Consider the following 12,068-nt stretch of genomic DNA (forward strand, 5'->3'; position numbering starts at 1 on the left):
GATGTGAAGGTAAAATGACAAAATTTGAAGTAAGTTTGAATATTTGAGGTGAGAGTGGGTAAGGAGTTGAGTATGATAATACTTGGTGACCTCATCAGCCTCCCAGGAGTCAATAATTATCTCTATGATAATAATGTTCAGTTCTATATATCCAGCATTAAACTTTGCCTCCATGATCACAACTCCAATTGCCTCTGAATGTATGGGATATGTGTAGAAATGCTAAATTCAACATATTCTGCTCTAATTGTTATAGCTAGTGGTAATGGGTATCCTTGCTTCATGCCTGAACTTATTGGGAAGAGTTCAAGTCTATTCCCATTATAGTTAATGTTTGCTGATAGTTTTAGATAGATGTTCTTTAACACTTTAAGGAGGAAAGCGCCTTTTATTGCAATGTTTTCTAATGCCTTTATGAATAATGGATGTTGTATTTTGTCAGACTTTTACTGCATCTGTTGAAATAATCTTTTCTGTTCATTTTGTTATTGAAATGGTCAATTATGCTGATGGTTTTGCCAATATTGAACCATCTTTTGCATTCCTGGTATAAAACTCAACTGGTTATGTTATAGGATCTTTGTTATATAATGTTGTAATCCTAATGGTCTTTTACTTAAGATTTTTGCATTAATATTCATTAGAGAGATTATTCTATAGTATTCTAGCTAAAATATTGCTAATTCAGTGCCATGGCAATCAAACTACAAAAATTATTCTATAAAGCTAAAAACATTAGCAAAATTCATCTGGAAGAACAAAAGGTCAAGAATATTAAAAATGTGAAGGAAGTTAGACAAGCAATACCATACCTCAAACTTTACTATGAAGCAATAATCATGAAAACAATCTGGCACTAAAAATAGAATTGTATTGCAAGGAAATAGATCGGGTATACAATACATAGTTGTAAATGATCACACCAGCTTTTTGGACAAGAATTCACTATGTGACAAAACTAATAGGGGAAACTAGAAAATAATATGATAGAAACTCAGTATAGACCAATATCTCATACCCTTTACCAAGATAGTGTTAAAATGGGTATATAATTTATACATAAATGGTGATACTACAAGCAAGTTAGGGAATCATGAATAGTTTACCTGTAAGGTCTATGGAAAAGGGAAGAATACAGAAACATACATGGAACAGAAGATATTACAAGATGTAAAATGAATTTTGATTATATTAAATTAAAATGTTTTCTAAAAACAAAATCATTGAAAATAGTACTAGAAGGGAAACAACAAATTGGATGGAAAACTTAATATAAATTTCAGTGAAAAGATCTCATTTCCAAATATACTGAACACTGGGACAATTTTTTAAAACTACAAGGTCCCCAGCAAAGGATACACAGATAATATTCTTGTGAACAAATAAAAACTATTTCTAGTCATATAAAATGTTCTAAATCATTATTAATTACAGAAATGAAGATTAAAACTACTCTTAGATACTATTCACAACTATTACATAGACTAATATGACAGTAAAGGCAAAAGATAAATATTAGAGTAGACGTATTCATAGTTAAGGGATTTGTAAAGTCATCGAACTAGTCTAGAGGGCCCAACTATGCCCACAGAGCAATAAAGTGGTACATACCCTTTGATTCAGTAATACAAATACTAGGTCTATGTCCCAAAGAGAATAAAAAGAAAAATTACTTATTTGTACAAAATATTAATGGCAGCTTTTTTTTGTGATGGTAAAGAACTGGAAGCTGAGGGAATATCCATCACTTAGGAAATACCTTAATGAATTGTGCTATATGAATGTGATGGAATACTATTATACTATAAGAAATGCTGAGTAAACTGAATTCAGAAGATCCTGAAAAGAACTACATGAACTGATGCAGAGGGAATTAAACAGAAGAAGGAGAACATTATACACTGTAAAAGAAATACTGTATAATGATCAGTATTGTATAATGATCAATGAAAGATTTAGCTATTCTCAACAACACAAAAATTTAAGACAATTCTGAAGGACTTATAACAAAAAATACGATCCAATTTCAAAGAAAGAATTGATGGAATCTGAGAGTAGTTCAATGCACGTAATATTTTTCACATTATTTTAACTGAGTTGTTTTTTTCTTTAACTTTGGGTTTTTGAGTTCTCTCTTAAAACTTGATCAACATAAATTATATTTTGCATCATAATGATGTATAAGCCAGATCAAATTGCTTTTCATCTCAGGAAGTAGGGAGGGAAAGAAAGGAGGGAGAAAATTGAGATCTCATGATTTCAGAAAATATATGTTAAAATTGTTATTACATATAATTGGGAAAATAAAAAAAAATAATTGTGCCAGGACAAGCTAATGACTCCATGAGATATTAAGAAATAATAAATCAGGAGTTTCTAGTGTCTCAGTGGATAGAGAATCAGACCCAGAAGTAGGAGGAACTAGGTTCAAAACTGGTCTCAGACACTTCCTCGCTGTGTGACCTTTGGCAATCACTTAACATCAATTGCATAACCTTTACTATTCTTCTGTCTTAGCACCAATACTTGATATCAGTTGTAATATAGAAAGTAAGGATTTACCAAAAAAAGGAGCAATATGTCAAATAAAAATACAGAAAAATATTTGAAGAAAATATTAAAACTCTCATAGGAAAAAAAAACAAGTGATCTGGAAAAAAGATCAAGTTATAACAATTTAAAAATCATTAGGCAACTCAACCCCATATCCCTAAGGAATCCAAACATTATTTTTTTAAATGAAACATATTTATTTATTTATTTTACTAAACATTATTTTTATTTGGTCAATTTCAAACATTATTCATTGGATACAAAAATCATTTTCTTTACCTCCTCCCCTCCCATTACTCCTCCCATAGCCAATGCACGATTCCACTGGGTATCACATGTGTCCTTGATCCAAACCCATTTCCACATTGTTGGTATTTTCACTATGATGTTCATTTAGGATCAACATCCCCAATCATATCCCCTCGGCCCTGTTGTCAGGCAGTTGCCTTTCCTCTGTGTATTTACTTCCACAGTTTGCCCTCTGCTTGTGGATAGTGTTATTTCTCATAGATCCCTGCAGATTGTTCAGGGACATTGCATTGACACTAATGGAGAAGTCCATTACGTTCTATTGTACCACAGTGTATCTGTCTCTGTGTACAATGTTCTCCTGCTTCTGCTCTTTTAGCTCTGCATTACTTCTTGGAGGTTGTTCTAGTCCCCATGGAATTCCTCCACTTTATTATTTCTTTGAGCACAATAGTATTCCATCACCAACATATACCACAATTTATTCAGCCATTCCCCAACTGAAGGGCATCCCCTCATTTTCCAGTTTTTTGCCACCACAAAGAGCACAGCTTTGAATATTGTTGTACAAGACTTTTTCTTTATTATCTCTTCGGGGTACAAACTCAGCAATGCTATGGCTGGGTCAAAAGGTAGGCAGTCTCTTAGCACCCTTTGGACATAGTTCCAAATTGCCCTCCAGAATGGTTGGATCAATTCACAACTCCAGCAGCAATGAATTAATGACCCTACTTTGCCACATCCCCTCCAGCATTCATTACTTTCCTTTGCATCATGTTAGCCAATCTGCTAGGTGTGAGGTGATAACTCAGGGTTGTTTTGATTTGCATCTCTCTGATTATCAGTGATGTAGAACACTTTTTCATGTCCTTATTAATAGTTTTGATTTATTTAACTGAAATTGCCTATTCATGTCCCTTTCCCATTTATCAATTGAAGAATGGCTTGATTTTTTGGTACAATTGATTTAGCTTTTTGTAAATTTGAGTAATTAAACCTTTTTCAGAGGATTTTGTTATGAAGATTGTTTCCCAACTTGTTGCTTTCCTTCTGATTTGTTTTTAATTTTTAAAACATTATTTTATTTGTTCATTTTCACACATTGTTCATTGGAAACAGATCATTTTCTTTTCCTCCCCCCAACCCCCCCCCCACCCCTTCCCTAGCTGATGTGCGATTTATCTGGGTATCATATGTGTCCTTGCTCTGAACCCATTTCCTTGTTGTTGGTATTTGCATTAGGGATCTCATTTAGCATCTCTCCTCAATCATGTCCCCTCAACCTCGATAGTCAAGAGGTTGCTTTTCCTTGGTGTTTTTACTCCCTCAGTTTGTCCTCTGCTTGAGGATACTTTTTTGTTTTTTTTTTGTTTTTTCTCGTAGATCACTGCAGATTGTTCAGGGACATTGTAAAGCCATTACTGGAGAAGTCCATTACGTTCTCTTGTACCACAATGTGTCAGTCTCTGTGTACAAAGTTCTCCTGGTTCTTCCCCTCTCACTCTGCATCACTTCCTGGAGGTTGTTACAGTCTCCATGGAATTCCTCCACTTTATTATTTCTTTGAGCACAATAGTATTCCATCACCAACATATACCACAATTTGTTCAGCCATTCCTCAATTGAAGGGCATCCCCTCATTTTCCAGTTTTTGGCCACCACAAAGAGTGCAGCTATGAATATTCTTATACAAGTCGTTTTCCTTATTATCTCTTTGGGGTACAAACCCAGCAGTGCTATGGCTGGATCAAAGGGCAGATAGTCTTTTATCGCCCTTTGGGCATAGTTCCAAATTGCCGTCCAGAATGGTTGGATTAATTCACAACTCCACCAGCAATTCATTAATATCCCTACTTTGCCACATCCACTCCAGCATTCATTACTTTCCTTTGCTGTCATGTTGAACAATCTGCTAGGTGTGAGGTGATACCTCAGAGTTGTTTTGATTTGCATCCCTCTGATTATAAGCAATCTAGAACACTTTTTCATGTGCTTATTAATAGTCTTGATTTCTTTATCTGAAAATTGCCTATTCATGTCCCTTGCCCATTTTTCAATTGGAGAATGGCTTGATTTTTTGTACAACTGGTTTAGCTCTTTATAGATTTGAGTAATTAGACCTTTGTCAGAGGTTTTTGTTATGAAGATTGTTTCCCAATTTGTTGCTTTCCTTCTAATTTTAGTTACATTGGTTTTGTTTGTACAAAAACTTTTTAATTTGATGTAGTCAAAATTATTTATTTTGCATTTTATGACTCTTTCTAAGTCTTGCTTGGTTTTAAAATCTTTCCCTTCCCAGAGGTCTGACATGTATACTATTCTGTGTTCACCTAATTTACTTATAATTTCCTTTTTTATATTCAAGTCATTTGCCCATTCTGAGTTTATCTTGGTGTAGGGTGTGAGGTGTTGATCCAAACCTAATCTCTCCCACACTGTCTTCCAATCTTCCCAGCAGTTTTTATCAAATACTGGATTTTTGTCCCAAAAGCTGGGGTCTTTGGGTTTGTCAAAGACTGTCTTACTGAGGTCATTTACCCCAAGTCTATTCCACTGATCCTCCTTTCTGTACCAAATTGTTTTGATCACCACTGCTTTGTAATATAGTTTGAGATCTGGGACTGCAAGGCCACCTTCCTTTCTATTTTTTTCATTATTTCCCTGGATATCCTTGATCCTTTGTTCTTCCAAATGAACTTTGTTATGGTTTTCTCTAATTCAGTAAAATAGTTTTTTGGTAGTTCAATGGGTATGGCACTAAATAGATATATAAGTTTGGGTAGGATGGTCATTTTTATTATGTTAGCTCATCCCACCCATGAGTAATCAATGTTTTTCCTATTGTTTAGATCTAGTCTTAATTGTGTTTTATAGATGTGTTCATATAGTTCCTGTGTTTGTCTCAGCAGATAGATTCCTAAGTATTTTTTATTGTCTCGGGTGACTTTAAATGGCATTTCTCTTTCTAATTCTTGCTGCTGAACTGGGTTGGAGATATATAGAAATGCTGATGACTTGTGTGGGTTTATTTTGTATCCTGCAACTTTGCTAAAGTTGTTGATTATTTCAATTAGCTTTTTGGTTGATTCCCTAAGATTCTTTAAGTAAATCATCATATCATCCGCAAAGAGTGACAGCTTGGTCTCCTCATTGCCAATTTTAATACCTTCAATTTCTTTTTCTTCTCTAATTACTACTGCTAGTATTTCTTTTCCTTCTGATTTTAGGTACATTGGTTATTTTGGTACAAAAACTTTTTAATTTGATTTAGTCAAAATTATTTATTTTACATTTAGTGACTCTTTATAAGTCTTTCTTGGTTTTAAAATCTTTCCCTTCCCAAAGGTCTGTCATGTATACTATTCTGTGTTCACTTACTTTACTTATTGTTTATAACCCAAACACTATATTTCAGGAAGTTATAATGGAACCCTGCCTAGATTTCATAGAACCATTGTGTCCTAAAGGATATCCCCAAATGAAAACTCACAGGAAAATTATTGCAAAAATTCATAATACCTAAATCAAGGAGAATATACTGAAAGCAGACAGAAAAAAAAATTCAAATACCTTGGAAACACAATCAATGTCACAGAGGAATTCTTCATTTTTTTGGTAAGTTAATAGGGGATATTAATAGGGGATGGAGAAAGATAGAAAGACAGTGAGAGAGGGCAGTGTTAATTAAAGATAGAAACAAAGAGACATAGAAAGGAAAACAGAGACTGAGAGGCAAAGAGACAGAGAAAGATAGAGTAACAAAAATAACTGGGCACTGATTTAATTGAGGAAGAAGGAACTGAATTAACTTTAAGCATTAGGAATATATTGATAAGGTTTTGATAAGTTAAGGAATTTTATACTGTTGTGATTAGGGTCAACCAGAGAAAAAATGCCAGGAATTAAAATGGACTCTTTTTCAGGAAATAGCAAGGTGGCTAGTGTCACTGTAGTAAAGCATACATTGTGGTTGGAAGTAAATTGTAAGGAGACTGGAAAGATAGGAGGGTTTGGGGTATGAAGGATTTGGGACACAAAATAGAGGATTTTGTTTTTGATCATGAAGGTAATAGGAAGCCATTGGAATTTATTGAGTAGGAGAAAGTGAAATGGTTGGACCTGTGCTTTAGGAAAATCACTTCGGAATCCGAATGAAGAATGGATTAGAGGGTGCAGAGATTTGAGGTGGGCATATCTACTAGCAGGTTAAGGCAATAGTATAGGCTAAAGGTGATTAAAGCTACATCTGAATGGTAGCAGTGTCTCAGGACGGAAGCATTTATATTTGAAAGGTGACATTGATGCCTTGGAAACACATTAATTATGGAAGATAGGTGGGGTGAGAGATACTGATGAATAGAGGATGGCACCTAGGTTGTGTGTCTAAGGGACTGCAGATATAGTATCACCATCTATAGTAACAGGGGAAGTGATAGAGAAGGTTTAGGGGAAAGAATAAAAACAATATGAATTCTGAGTAAGATTTTCAAGGAGTTGTGGAATATGGATTGTTGTTTAAAAAAAAAAAAGCCAAGTCACTGAATTTTAAGGAATAGAAACTTGAATAAGCTTGTATCTATTTTAGGAGCAGAGGAAGATATGTGTTTGTTTGTAATTAGTGACTGAATTAACTTTAAGCATTTTGCCCAGGAAAATCATGAAAAATAAATCTAATTAAATAGTGCAGAGGGGGACTATTAGGCAGAACCTCCATTTACTCTGCAAACCGTTTGAGTCACACCAGAGAAGGTCAAATGTAAACACTTCTAAAATGATGTATTGATCTAAGATTACTAAGGTTTGTTTGTTTGTTTGTTTTTTGGTGGGATCACTCTATATTTGACCCTATTTTAACTGTTAAGTGATGCCATTACTTGTATATTTCATGAGTCAGAATTTCCTCCATGTGGATGGCATATCTTCAGATTTATAGGCTGTCTTCTATGGACTATTGTGACTAGAAAAATTTGCTTGGTAGTCACCCTTCCAGTTATGTACTTTTCAAAATTAATCAGGTTTTCCTTCCTGTTACAAATTCAAAACACAAAACTGCTCCAGTCTGGGAGATCTGACAGCAACTTGAGTTTGTACAGTCTTTAAGAACTCAGGTCATCTCGTACCATCTTTTTGCATCAGAAGAGGATCTTGATAGAAGCTAATTTTAAACAAAATAACTTTTCCCCATTTTACTATGTTCCATTACTAATATTTACTTGGGTCATTTGCCACAAGAGAACTAGTGTGAATCTCTGACTGTGATGAACTCAGAGAATGTAGCCCATATATTTGCCAACTTTTAAACACTGCTGTAATTTTTGTAATTACAGGTATCTCTTCCACATTGTGACTTTCCCCAGTTTGATTTCAATATATAAAGGGTCACCATAAGAAATTACATGGAGAATTTTGCGGAAGCCACAGATAATACTTGAAAGTCAGTAGAATACAATAGGAAAATTTTATAAACTTACAAATGCATAATTATAAATATGGTATTGCATACTATCAACATATTGTATCTTTTTATATCATGAACATGCACATTTTTTTAAGTTGAAATAATTAAAAAGCTAACGTTTGTGAAAAGAACAAAAAATCCAGCAGACACACAAAGGCTAGAAATGTAGAGATATTTTAAATAGTTTAGTAACTCACAAATGTATATGAGGTACTGTAAACACACCATGAAAGAAAAAAAAGAGATTTAGACTTCTTTGTTCCAGGTCACATTGATGATATGCCCCTATGATGTGGAACAAATATCTGTATATGTTTATTTTGTCAGCATAAAGCTTCTTCTGTCACCATTTTTCCAGAATTGCCCAGAATTTTGAATGAGTAGCTTACCTCTTTAAAATTGTCTGTATACTCTCATGACTTAAAACATAAGGTTTCTTATTTTGTCATTATCTATAAGATAATACAATCATAACATAGTTGTCTTTCAAACTTAAAAAATTCTGAATGCTAATGAAATGGCTCAAAACATTAATTAAACTATAAATAGATCATTCAGTTTTAGTTGCTAGGTTGTTCTTCCCTTCAATTATTTTCAAATAATATAGGAGCATACCATTAAGAATGAAAATGGAATACTAATGAATGCCATTTCCATTACTTATTAAGTATTACTTCTTCCTATCATTATGGCATGAATATTTGGAAAAATTATTTTACCACACATTTGCTTCTTTTGCAATTGACTGAAAAACAAGAAAACATGTCAAATAGTTTAAAGATAAATAATTGATGTCAAGGAATAATACTTTAGTTAAACTTTTATCATTTTTGATCATTATTTTCATCTTATAGTTTCAGAATACTGAAACTTTAAGTGACATTTCTAAGCTCTCCCATTCAATGTGCATTAAAGGAAAGATTCAATTCAAGCTTTTCTGGTTCCAAGATTAGAATTGGCTACTCAAGGCTGAGGTCCCTCCCCCTGATAATTCCATCTTGCATGGCTTAGCAGAATATGCCTTTTCTCCCTCTTCATCTCATTCCCAGGACTCTGGATATCAGCATTACATTACCCTAGATTTTCCATCTCCCCTTCACAAGACCATGTTCTTCCTCTTCTGAATTTTCCTTAATTATTTCTTGCATTATTTTAAGAGATATCAGTGCATAGAGAGTAGAAAGATCACTTCAGAGTCAGGAAAACTCAAGTTCAAGTCCCATATTTATGGTGTGACTGTGAGCAAATCTCTTAACTTCTTGGTACCTCAGGCAATTAACTCTTAGACTAACATTTGCACTGGTAGAGGGAGTTTCCCCATTGAGAGTTTCTAAAACTAAAGAAATTGTATCTCTAGTCATTCCTTTCCCCTACTCCTAAAAAAAAGAAATGATTATTTTTGTACTACAAAATACAAATTTGATTTGAACATCCTTTATGGACTGCTTGTCCTGGGCACAAACATTGTTAATTAGAGTTCTCACCCAGGTATTTAGCTCCCTATATAAAATCTTCTACCTTTCTTTTTCTTATTCTTCTCATATAGTTACTTTGAGGGATTTATGCTTTATCTTTGATTTAAAATTCTTAGTATGAATACATAAAAGACCTTATTTAATCCCTTACTAAAATATGGAAACACTGGGTTCTTAAAGGCTATGTCAATGAAGCAATAGCTCTAATGCATCCTATATTAAGAAGGCAAGGTTTCAAAAAATGGACTTAGATATGGACCTTAGCCATGTCAACTGAAAGCCACTGGGGAGTGAAACTTTTTCAACCATTGTCATTCATAATGCCCACTCACCAAGGCATTGAATAGCTAAGACTCTGTATCATTGGAAGTAGCACGTATGTGAACAAAATCATGGATCTTAAAAGATATAGAGAAAAGAAAAGATTTCAAAATAATCTTGCAGGAGACACAGTACTCTCATAAAGTGATAACCGCCACTGTTATACACTTGCATTGCTTCATAATGTTGCATTAAATGACTAAATGGCAAGGCAGGTATTTATTTCAATAGCTCTTGCCTCCTTCGGCTATTTATTTCCAAATAGCATCTGCCATCTCCATTTAGACAAGCAGCCTTTTTTCATTTTTCCCCAAGTGGTGTTGGCTGAACAGCCTATATAATACAGTAACTTTGATTTTTCATGGGAATCAATCTTTCCTTGTTAGGGGACAATTTGCCAAGACCCACTGCATTCAACAATATCGTCCAATAACTCATGATAAACAAATGCAAGTTGAAGCAGTTTTGTTTCCTGCTATTTATCTTAACAATATCATAAAATCTGGGTGGCAGAGTAGAGTGTTCAGAGGGCCCTAGAGTAAAAAGTACATTCCAGGAAAAAAAAAAAGTAGTCTATACCTGGCTCCTGGACCTATTCAAAAGTTCATTCACAGACAATTCAATACAGTGAACATATATTAGAACATTAATAATATCTGATAAATCAATCTGGGAGATGTTGAAGAGGCAAGAAAGGAACAAGTATTTTCTAAGTATCTATTTTGTGCCAGCAACTGTGCTGAGCCTTTTATAAATATTTTTATATTTAATTCTCAGAACAACCTAGTAAAGAGTTTAACTTGCATACATTTCATTTCATTTCTTTTTATAGCATTTAGTATGGAACTAATTTATCTTATATAATCCTTTAAGTAGTATATGTAACTAGAAAGTCAGAAAGTCTAGTCTCAGTTGTCTATCAACTATAATAAAGAGAGAGCTTAAGAGTTTCTTATGTTAAGTACACATCATTACTATCTCCTGATCCTAAGTAAAGATAATAGAAGCAATCATAGAGTCATTTGTAAAAATAGGACTAGTATTTGCTTTTCTAGGAATGTATGTCAAAAGTACATGAGTTATTGTTATGATATCAATCTGAAATTAGTTGTGACAGTATCATTAAAGGGCTTGGGCCTTATACTAGAATTTATTGACTATATCTAACATATTTTGAATATTGGGTTTTGTTAATTAATAATTTTTACCAATTGTCAGAATCCTCTAAAAATGAACTGTGAACATAAAGAGGTGTTTTGTCATAGACTGGTTATACTGATGGACCACTGACCCTATTTACTTATAAATAAAGTCAGTTTTTCAGCACAGAATTATAGTCCAGAGATTTCTTTATTTTTTATACTGGGCAGGTAGGTGTTATCATCACCCCTATTTTATAGTTGAGGAAATTGAGGAAGAAAGAAATTAACTAGGATAATATACTTAGTAAATGCCTGAGTTTCAATTTGAACTGAGGTCTTCCTGAATCCAAACTCAGTGCTATCTTCACTGTGCCACCAAGCTAGCATTTTTATGTTCAGAAGTGTAAATGCACATACTAAATGAGTTTCTTAATAATATAAAGTATAATACATATACACATGTGTATATATATGTACACAAATATGCATATCTATGTAGACTTAAAATTTCAGAAGACAAGAACTACACATGTAATAATATTGCTATATGGTACTCCCTGGTTGAAGAAATTCCCAGGACCAGTTCAGGTCTTATACTTTGCCATTTCAAATTAGGAAGGAATAAAAGGAAATAAGAACATGACTACCATGTTCTAGGTACCATGCTTAGTGCTTTGCGAATATCATCTTATTTGATCCTTGCAACAACCTGACAAGGTAAGTGCTTTTATCTCATTTTACAGTTGAGAAACTGAAATAAAGAGGTTAAGTGACTTGCCCAAGATCACAGAGCCTGTATGTACCTGAGGCTGAATTTAAACTTGAATTTTCCTGATTCCCAGATCTTGTATTCCCTCCATTGTGCTCTTG

Source organism: Monodelphis domestica, chromosome 1, assembly GCF_027887165.1.
Source record: "Monodelphis domestica isolate mMonDom1 chromosome 1, mMonDom1.pri, whole genome shotgun sequence".
Classification (NCBI taxonomy): Eukaryota; Metazoa; Chordata; class Mammalia; order Didelphimorphia; family Didelphidae; genus Monodelphis; species Monodelphis domestica.